This window comes from Solanum verrucosum, unplaced genomic scaffold, assembly GCF_900185275.1.
Source record: "Solanum verrucosum unplaced genomic scaffold, falcon-dt-bn FXZP01000156.1, whole genome shotgun sequence".
In the NCBI taxonomy this organism is placed as follows: Eukaryota; Viridiplantae; Streptophyta; class Magnoliopsida; order Solanales; family Solanaceae; genus Solanum; species Solanum verrucosum.
In genome coordinates, this window is record NW_026020354.1 from 1,324,243 (window position 1) to 1,335,569 (window position 11,327).

At 34.9% G+C, this 11,327-nt stretch overlaps 1 pseudogene; it reads left to right on the top strand.

Annotated features, from left to right (window-relative positions):
- The first annotated feature begins 2,577 nt into the window (after positions 1-2,577).
- LOC125837647 (E3 ubiquitin-protein ligase UPL5-like) lies at positions 2,578-8,386 on the top strand (annotated as a pseudogene).
- The last annotated feature ends 2,941 nt before the right edge of the window (positions 8,387-11,327 follow it).

Below are 11,327 nucleotides of genomic sequence, written 5' to 3' on the forward strand. Positions count from 1 at the left end.
CAGATATTAGGAAACTTGTAGGGTTTCACAGAATCGAATTCGGCGTGAAAGGGATAGTTCGGGACATCAAGGGAAAGAGGTATGTTATGAAAAATGAGATTTTCAGGGATTTTTGAGTCTTTGAAGTTTGTGTAATCTTCTATAGAGGGAGGTGTCCGCTATTGTAGGCATATACATATATGCATGATAGCGGGCTTAGTGCCACTATAGCGGGTCAGGGCCGCTATAGCTAGGGATAACAATGGGGCGAGGAAAATGTGGGGTGGGTGGGTTTAAGCTATCCGAGGAGGTGTGGGTTTAAGGTTATGTGGGGCAGGGAGGGATGTGGGGCGGGTTGAAGTGGGTTTTTAAGAAACTAATGTAAGGAGGGGCGGGTTGCGAGTCTATGCGGTTTTATGCTGGTTCAAACTTAATTTTTAACTTTTTACTTGTTAGAAGAGTGATAGAACATTATCTATTAATATATTTCTTTAAATTTACTAAAATATTCAAGATAGTAAATGAAAATGGTACAATCAAAACTAATACAATTTCTTACATGCTTCCATTTGGCCTCTAAAAGAATAAAATTTTAAGTCATTATCTATTAAATTAATATAACTTAATGTAAAAATAAATTTGTTTTTATGAGTTTTATTTTTAGTATCAAACTTACCTAGAAAAAAATATTAAAAAATTTATGCGGGAGGGTTAAATTTTTTTGCGGGTTAAGTTCAACCCGCCCGCCTCTGCCCCATTGCCATCCCTAGCTATAACAGGGTAAGTAGGGGTTTTATGTAGAAAAAGTTTCAAGCCATCTTATTTTTTGCACTATTGTTTTGGGAATTGAGAGAGGCGAATTAGAACTGTTCATAATTGATTTTCACGAAATTCATTCGTAAATGTAAGTTCGTCACTCCCTCATCTTGAAAATTGATTGTTAAATATTAGAATCTAGGATAACACTCCTTGGGGAGGTCCTTCACTGGAATTAACGGTGGGAAAACCTTAGTTTTAATAGAATTATCATGAACCGGCCTGAGGTTAGGGATTTGGTTATAATCCAAATTTAATTAGGTCATTTTTTATTGATTGTTGTAGGTATTATTTGTTTTAGATCAAGAACAAGCCAAAACACTTTAAAAAGGAAAAACCCGGATTCTTTAGAATTTCAAGAGGCTTGAATCGAGGAAGCTGGTGGTTACAATTTATGTCAGTATGCATGTGTACTGCATTATAACATCACTTGCATAATTTATGCTTGGTAAGACATAAGGATGTATGTGAAAAGACATCACGGTGATACTCTCATCCAGTGAACTTATTTAAATTACTTGTGGTTTTCAATTGTTACTGTTCATTGTGATTGTGATTGTGCATGATTGTTGGCTGGCTCGGGTACTACGTTTGGTACAAAAATACTAATTGTCTGCTTGTGTACTACGGCTGATATGATTACTAACTCTGGTTGGCTTGGGTACTGCACCGTTATACTAATATCTAGTGTGTGGGTTCCATGATAGGATCAAATATATGTATTGTGGTTTCATAAGAGGATCAAGTATTTGTAATTGTGACCATGTGGGACATGCATCCATGTATTGGTTGATTTTATGATATTGTGATTGAGAGTTTGTGTATCGGTGATCATGGTTATGTGTGTTGTATTGTATTTTCTGTATGGTGGTTAATTATTTACATTAATAGTTTGGACTAACCGTGTGATCCTACCAGTACATTGTGGTTGTGTACTGATACTGAACATGTTCTGTTCTTATTGAGTACAAGGCATTTTCCAATGGCTGATACGAGACCTTAGTTAAGGGATGCTTGACTTTAAATCCATGTGTGAGTTACTCTTTCAGACTGCCATGGGTTCCTTTTCATTTTCTTTTCAATCGTTTCAGACAAAGACATTAGACTATTAGTTCGTATGTTCTAAGTTTTCGGGGTTGCATCCCCACTCTTGACTTATTTAGATTTTTGATACTATGACTTTCTATTCTTAGGGGTTTATTTCCGCATAAATGTTCCGGCTATTGATAAAGTTTATGGGGACTCCATCCTTTGTTGTTTGAAACTATTTTCTTATTATTTATTTTGATGACTTAATTTTCCAAGGGATGTATTGGTCTAAGGTTTGGGTTAGAAGTTGGTTCTCCTACCAGGTGAATTAGCGTGGGTGTCATTCACGACGATTTGGATCATGACAATGTCATTGAACTACAGTAATGAAAAAATTAATACATAAGAAAAACAAAATACGAAAGTTTCTAGAATGTAAAAAATTCCACAGAGATTAATATAAGCAAATACTAAAAGATATCATAAAATTAAAAGTTATACTAGACCGCATTTCCTTTCAAAAATAAAAAATCTAATGAGATTTTTTAAAAAGGAGTATGTGTACACTAGATTGGACTGCAATAGTAGAAAAAAAGAAATTTAAATCATACTAGACCCTATTAAAATATTGAAAAAAGATTAAATGTTAAACAAAATCGCATAATAAAATTATAATATGTTGAATTATAATATCAAAAATATATATTTTTTAAATACGAAAAAGTCAAAAGAGATATAAATATCGATTTTACAATGGCGAACAGTATTTAAAAAGTTCAAAAATAGTCAAAAAAGATATAAATGTTACCATTAAAATGGCGAAAATCATTTATAAATATTTAGTAAAAATCATAAAAGATATACTAGATTAGATTAGATTACAATATCGGAAAGTATGAGACGAATTTCGAGATGGTCCCTTATGTTTGAGGTATTGAAAAATAATCACTTAAATATACTCATGAACGATTAAGTCCTCTAAGTTTGTCAATTGTGAACGTTTGTCCTTATCGTAAGATATTTTAACTACTTTTGATTTAACAAAAAATATCAAAAAGTAATTAATAGAAACTCATATTCATGAGGCGTAATGTTTGTAGTTTTTAGAATTTTTGATATCTGGTGTAGTTTTTACTATTTGAAAAAAATATATGTTTCTAGCGTCTGACGTATATTTTAAGGTTGCAGTGTTTGAGATTTGATGGAACATGCAACTCTTTTTCCCACAGTTCTTGTTATGTAGTCACCAGACTTCATTCTCTCAACACTTGCATACTTTATAAAGAGTCAAAAATTCCTATATTCATGTCTCCAAGTATGTGATCCATTGACTCACTGAGTGACTTCAACTCAACTCTTCATTGGAGTCCCTATGTCTTGAAACAATTCCAATGGAAATATAATTTTTTAAATACATAAGTAGTACCAAAATTTCACTTTTATTAACTTAAAGGACTTAAATTGTTTTAAAATATATTCAAGGGATTAATTCTTAAAATATTAATTACCATTTTATCTCTTCCCTTCTCTTTTAAACCAATTTTCCCCTCACATTTATCACATTCCCCTGCCTTTCTCCGTTTCTCTGCTCTCTTCTACACCCAAATTTACTACACCATTTTGCTGGAATGTCTCCATTTTCCATCAACAACGACAACACCGCCACCAATAAGCGTAAGAGTGATCTTGTCATCGCGATGGATCAATTGAATGACTTCTCTTCAAGAATTTTGGAGCTATGCAAAAATAAAGATAACTCGATTAAGCCCTAGTTGGTCTCAGATCATATACAATGCGTGCTTATGAATTTTTTGAGTATGACACCAAATGATTTTGATCGAGCATCAGAACATCTCGAGTTATTTATTTCCTCCTCTGTTCCAAAATCTTTGGTAACACTTTATATGACTCACCCTTATACAAAGATTGCTTATATATGCATTCGTGAATTTATTGATTCACTTAAGAGTAATTCCCTTACACCAATATATGCTTTTATAATTTTAAATTTTTATAATATTTTGCGAGAAGATGTGGGGACTAAGGATGGATTGTATTGTATTTGTCGGAGTAATTTAGGGCCTATGATAGAGTCGCGAGGTGTAAGTATGACCCGAAAATGTTGGTATATTTTAACAATGTTTTTCCATGTCTCATGGAGATATCAGCTGAGTTATCCCATGAGTTAGACTCGACTATGGGAACAACTTGATATGTGGGGTTATTGTTTACCCTTGTGCGTGATTTTACAACATTTGTGCATCCAATGTGGAATGTCTTACGGTTGATGGACAACGACACTCATGAAGCAAAGTTTTATAAAAATATTGGTTTACCCTTGTGTAAGATGTTCTATGATTTTCTCGCAAAAATAACGCGATCTTTAAGGTTATTGGGTTAAATTGATAAAAAAGGAGATGTTTTAATTGTTCCTTGGTGGTCTTTATATCTTGACATTCTGAAGGACTTACATAATATATCCAAACTATATAAGGATACAGAGAATGATTTTTGGCAGATAATGAAGCAAGTAAAGGTTTCATTATGCATTCTGATCGCTAAGTTTGCAGAGGAATCAGAACATTATGATTGACTTTTTGAGCACAAAGAGCTAACAAACTTTTATATATGGAGGAGAGGAAATTGGCAATGATGATGCTTCCAAAAGTGGAAGATGATGAACATGATCAGTATTACATGCTCATTGATAGGTCCAAATTGCTGGTAGACTCGTTCGAGTATATTGCCAAACTCAAAAATATGCCAGGCAGTTTCTTTGTGGAATTCAAAGAGGAACAAGCTACTAGGCCTGGTGTATTGAGGGCATGGTTCTTACTAGCATCCCAGGAGATTTTCAACCGAAACAACGGGCTTTTTGTTGCTTGCCCAGACGATAATAGAAGTTTTTTTACCAAATCAAGGTAACCTTTCATTTCATTTATGCATTATTACTCAAATTTGAGGGATGTGACTTATCTCCAACAAATAAGAAAAACATTTTCCACAACTCTTTTTCAACCTCACACCTTAGTTTTCCACACTAACTTAAGTCTCGGGTAACGATTCTCGATACTAATTAGGAATTCGACTCTTGATTGTTAATTCAAAACCCAACTCTAGACCTCGATTAGAGACCTAACTTCTAAGTCTCGAATCAACTTAGGGTTGAATCTCGATTTAAGTGTCATGTCGTAGGTAAGCATTCCAGGTCAAATCCCGAAGCAAGGTCGGGTCTTGTGTCAGATGTTAGAGTGGTGTTTCGAGTCAGCTATTAGAGTCGAGAGTCGAGGTCGGGTCTCAAGGCATGTATTAAATTCAAGTCTTGAATCAGTGGTTGGGGTTGAGTATCAGGGTCAGACCACTATTCAGAAACCAGATCCTAGGTCGGGTGTTAAAGTCGGGTCCCACATAAGATGTCAGGGTAGGATCCTAGTTTCAATGTTGAGTTCTGGATTAGGTGTCGGGGTCGGGTCATGATTTTTAAAACGAGTTTATAGAATATAAAGTTCATTTTTTTCTAAATTTTTCTAATCATACCCTTCTCTCTCGAGCAAGTGATGAATACTGTCAAATTCTAACGCATGCACTTGTTAGAAAACATTCAAAAGAAAAATAAAAATGAAACATGCATGGCATTAATCGACAATCATTTGTGGTTGATCCTACAATTCCTACATAGTCAGGGCTCCCACAACCCAAGTTGTGGTGTTTAGCTGCTTATACTCTCGACAAAATAGTAGTGAAATATTGACGAAGAGTTAGAAGTGAAACACTCACGATAATGAAATTCACTAAGTTTCGATTAAGAATTCAAACTTAAGATCAAAATGTTGATTAGTTATCCAAAGAAAAGCAAAAAAGGAAAGTTATCGTCTTGTCGATAAAAAATTGTCTCAAAATAGGAATAATAATATAATAAAACCTTAAGTAACTATTTATAGTCTCAGAGATGAATCCTAGTTGTTATTGTTTACGGGAGGGTAAATGACCCGTAAAGCTCTGCACGGTCCGTTAATCCCTCCATAATCTTTCACATAAAACAATTTATTCAACTTAGTCTCATCTTCCCATGAGCCTAAAAACGGACCATATAGGTCTCCACGGCTCGTACGAAGTCCCGTTCAACTGTCCTTCTGATTTAGTCTTAAGCTTCACAAAATTCGTCCTCAACCACTTCATTTCTATTTAGGCTTTTCTCCTTCAACTGCTTCCAAAACCTCTTTTCCTGCATTTTACACCAAAATGCATCATATTGACAAAAACATGCTTTGTTACTTGCAATAATCCTCTATTTTGGGCGTCAAATGTGCCATAAGTTCATGACACATCAAACCTCGAGTAGATAGTCGGGGTCAAGCCTCAATTTGGATGTTATGTCCTGGGTAGGAAGTAAGGTCGGGTCCCACTTTAAAAATCATGATCTAGTTCAGATGTCAGGTCTCGATTCGAGTGTCGTGTCCTGAATCGAGTGTCAAGATTTAATCCCAATTGGTTGTTGAGGTCGTGTGTAGATTTACGTGTTGGGGTAGGTTCTTAGTTTAAAAGTCAGGTCCCGAGTCATAGTTGAGGTCAGGTTCTGGACCAATACTCATTGGGGTTGTGTGTCGGGGTCGGGTTTTGGTTCAAAATTCAGGTCTCAATTTAGGAGTCGGGGTTCGATATACGATTGGTCATCGATATTGTGTCCCGATTCGGGTGTTAAGATTAGAGTCAGAGTCAAAGTTGGGTCCCAGATTGAATATTAGGTCCCAGGTCATAAGTCAAGGTTAGTCTTACGTCATTTTTCTGGGTCAGAATCTGAACCTGACCCAGTCATTGGGGTCCTTAATTCGGATGTCGGGGTCATGTCCTGGATCAATTTCCAAGATTGGTTTTTGGGTTAGAAACTATTTCTTAATATGTATTTTCTACTCTCTAGCCAAATAGAAAAATTATTTTCTCCAAAAAATTTTATCATCAATCAACCAAATATTAGAAAATATTTTCTACTCACCAACCAAACATGAGAAAATAAGTTAGAACCACCTTATTTTCTGAGAAAAGATTTTGAAAACATTTCACATAGAAATACTTTCCTTCATTCCAAACACCACTCTCAATGTCTATGAAGGGGTGCTTGTACGTAATCTCACTGTCTAATAATTGGTTCCTATATACCTTTGTTGTCTAAAAAATGATTCATAGATACACTTCGCCGTCTTAGTGTCTTAAAAAAAAATTCACACATTTTTTTTAACCCTCCAGACCCAACCTAACTAATAAACACCTTATCCTTCTATTACTCATACCCGACCCTATATCATTTTATGAGTGAGTAGAAGAGGGATTCTTTTTTCAACAAAGGTATATCCACTCTAAATCACAATGTTGATGATAGGTATATTTGACCCTTTTTTCCTTTTATCTAGTGTAGAAATATTTCTCATCTACCATTTGTGCTTGCTGGAGCATTTGAAGTGAATCCGTTACACCTTGAGTATTTTCGGTTCTCTGGTAGGATGACTGCGTTGGCCTTAGCATATGACGTACAAATCGGAGTTGTTTTTTATCGCATATTTTTCTTACAATTGGCTGGAAAGGGTGTATTATTGGAGGACATTAGAGATGCGGATCCGTTCTTGTACTGTGGCTGCAAGGAGATACTGAATATGGATGCAAAGACAGTGGATCAAGATGTGTTAGGCTTAACATTTGTTTGTGAAGTTGAGTCATTGGGTTTGAGGAGAGAAATAGAGCTCTGTCCCAATGGGAAAGATACTGTTGTGGATAGCAAGAACATGGAGACCTATGTTAATCTGCTTATCCAACATCACTATGTAACATCAATAGCAGATCAGGTCACGTATTTCTTAGATGGATTTTCAGATGTAATAACTATGTCAAGGCTCCCGACCTTCTTCCAGTGTCTTAGTCTTGAAGATTTCAACTTGATGCTTGGTGGTAGAAGTGATATTTCTGTCGAAGATTGGAAAGCACATACTGATTACCATGGCTATGAAGAAAGTGATCTTCAAATATCCTGGTTTTGGAAGGTACGCTGAATATGTCGATAACCCATTAAACTTGTCTTTAAACTTCATTTAAAAATCAAACTATAGCCTGTTATCTACCGGTAGCACACATTTAATAAAAGCAACACAATTGAAGCATAATTTTATGAGTCTCTACTTGACTGTTTGACTGCTCGACTGCTCGACTGCTCGACAAACACATCGATTATTCAGAATTTTCTGTCATTATCGTGGATCCTTCACTTTCATTACATCGACGTGAATTACTTTTCTTTCTTTACGTGCAGATAGTCGAGAGTATGTGTATTGAGCAGAGAAAAATGCTCATTTTCTTGTGGACTTCAATTAAGTCTCTGCCTTTAGAGGGCTTTGTTGGTCTTGATTCAAGACTATCAATCCACAAAACCTCCGAGTTTGATGATCACTTGCCATCTTCACATACTTGCTTCTACCAACTATGCTTTCCAGTTTATCAATCCATGAAGGACATGGAAGATCGACTCAAGATGATCACCAAAGGATACATTGGATCCAGCTTTGGTACCGTATGATTAGAGGTAGAGACGAAGCCAAGATTCTGAGTTTATGTATATGAGACTCTAGTTCTTTAAAGTTACTTGTTCTAAATTTATAATAATACCTTGTTTTGATGGTTGTTACCTGTTTTAATGTAATATTAGTTTAAATACAATGTTTATTTTGATTGCTACTTAAATTTTGCATCACAATTTTTCTGATTGTGATTAGTCGTTGGTTGTTGACTCTATCTTTATTTCGGAAACCTAACAGGTAAGAGAATGTGCAAAAAAGAGTGATGGGAAATACGGGTGTGCACTGGCCAGTTCGGTTAAGGAAAAATTAACATGTATATCTTCAAATAATTATTATTTAATTATTGTGCTAATAATCATTTGACTCTAATTAAGAAAAATAATAAGAAGAACAAGGAGAACCAAGCCTTATTAAAAAGGATTACCAACACGTTCAAAGACCTTTTTTGGGGCCTTTTTTGGATGTTTTTTATAAGTTTTTTTTCTTATTATTTGAAGGTTATTTGGCTACTTTTTTTGGATCAAGTTTATTTTAATTGAAAAAAGATCTTCATGTAGGAATTTAGTCGTAATAAGAAATTTTTTATTTAATATTTATTATGTTTATTATAGTCAATATTTAATATCATTAAATAAAGGTTTAATAATTCAAAAAATGGTGATTTTTTTATTGTCTAAAAGAGAATCTTTTTATGAAGGGAAAATTGTTCAAATCATATTTCTAAGGACCTTCAGCGAGATGATTTCCCCACAATTCTAAGGCATATTTTTGCATTTACAAGTCAACTTTTAGTAATTACGTGACTCTTGGTTGATCGTGTGAATTAGTCCATAGATTTGGGGTCTTGAGGTACCCCAAAATGTTTTTAGAAAAAAAACTTTATGAGGACCTCTGTAATGAGTTGGGGGAGCAATACGTCTACTCCCACAAATTTTTAAAGCATATTTTTGTATTTACGAGCCAACTTTTAGGAATTAGGTGGATTTTTATTTTATTTTTTGTGTGTATTAGCCCATGGATTTAGCCCGTTGGGCACCCCAGAATTTTTCTGAAAAAACTTTATGACGACCTCTGTAATGAGTTAGGGGAGCATTACGTATAATCCCACCATTTTTAAGGCATACTAGCCCATGGATTTGGCACCATGGGGCACCCCAAGGTTTTTTATGGATAAACTTTATGAGGACATCCGTAATGAGTTGGGGGAGCATTATGTTTACTCCCACCATTTTAAAGTATTTTGCATTTCCGAGCCAACTTTTAGTAATTACACGACTTTCTTGTTTTTTCGTGTATATTAGCCCATTGATTTAGCGCCTTGGAGCAACCGATTTTTTTTCTCTATAAAATGCTTTATGAGTAACTCCTTAACGAGTTGACGGAGCATTACATATACTCCCACCATTTTAAGTCATATTTTTGCATTTACCCAACTTTTAGAAATTATGCGACTTTTTGATTTTTCGTGTGTATTAGCCCATGGATTTGGCATGTTGAGGCACCTTAATTTTTTTTCCAAAAAAACTTTATGAGGACCTTCGTAATGAGTTTGGGGAGAACTACGTATACTCCCACAATTTTAAGACATATTATTATATTTACGAGCCAACTTTTAGGAATTACACAATTTTCTTGATTATCAGTGTGTATTAGCCCATGGATATGACGTCTTGGAGTACCCTAGAATTTTTTCTGAAAAAACTTTATGAGGATCTCAATACTGATTTGGGGGAACATTACGTATATTCCCATTATTTTTAAGCCTATTTTTGCAAAAATATGCTTTAAAATGGCGGGACTATACATAATGCTTCCAAACTCATTAAAGAGGTCCTTATAAAGTTATTTTAGAAAAATATTTTGGGTGTTTCGAGGCACCATATCTATGGGCTAATATATACAAAAAGCTGAAAAATTCATGAATTCTTAAAAGTTGGCTGGTAAATGCGAAAATAAGTTGTAAAAATGGTGAGACTATACGTAATGCTTCCCAATTCATTACAGAGGTCATCATAAAGTTTTTCAGAATTATTTTTGATGCTCAAAGGCGCCATATCCATGGGCTAATACTCACGAAAAATCGAAAAAGTCACGTAATTTCTAAAAGTTGGGTAGTAAATGTGAAAATAGGCCATAAAAATAGTGGGTCTATACGTAATGCTTCAACAACTCATTATGGAGGTCCTCATAACTTTTTTTTAGAATAATTTTTAGGGTTCTTCTAGGCGTCAGATCTATGAGCTAATACGCACGAAAAACCTTGAAAGTCGTGTTCTTTCTAAAAGTTGGTTGGTAATGCGAAAATATTCCTTAGAAAATTATGGGACTATACATAATGCTCTTCAATGTAGTTCATTTGTTCATCATATGTCAGATTTGGAAGAGGAGAAAGACCATTAATCATGGAGGAAGAATGACACATGTGGGTATGGAAATAGAAATAAACAAAAAATTGTTTCCGTTAGCCAAGTATAACTACCCTTGGCTAAAAATATTACCAACATCTTGGCCTGGGTTGATAAAATTCTTTGAGGAGTACACTCCCACTCTTGGTTGCAGAATAGTAGTGTTGAATCCTCCAGTGATGGGTTCCTTTAAGTGTAACTATGATGGTGCATCTAAAGGAAATCTAGGCCCAAGTTCTGGGCCTTTTTCTATTAGGAATGGAGAAAGGAATTTAATGTATGCTGAAGTCAGGAGATTATTTGATGGTGCTAATCTAGTGGGAGAGGTTGTGGCATTATGACTGGGTCTGGAGTACTATATACAATATAATCTTCTCTGTGTTACTCTTGAAACTGACTCTCTTTCTCTAAAGAATATTCTGGATGGAATTTGGGAAACCCCTTGGGGCATTGTGATGGAGATCAAGAGGATTAAGATGCTTATGGAGGACAAAGAAGTGTCAGTGGAACACATACTCAGAGAAGGAAATCAATT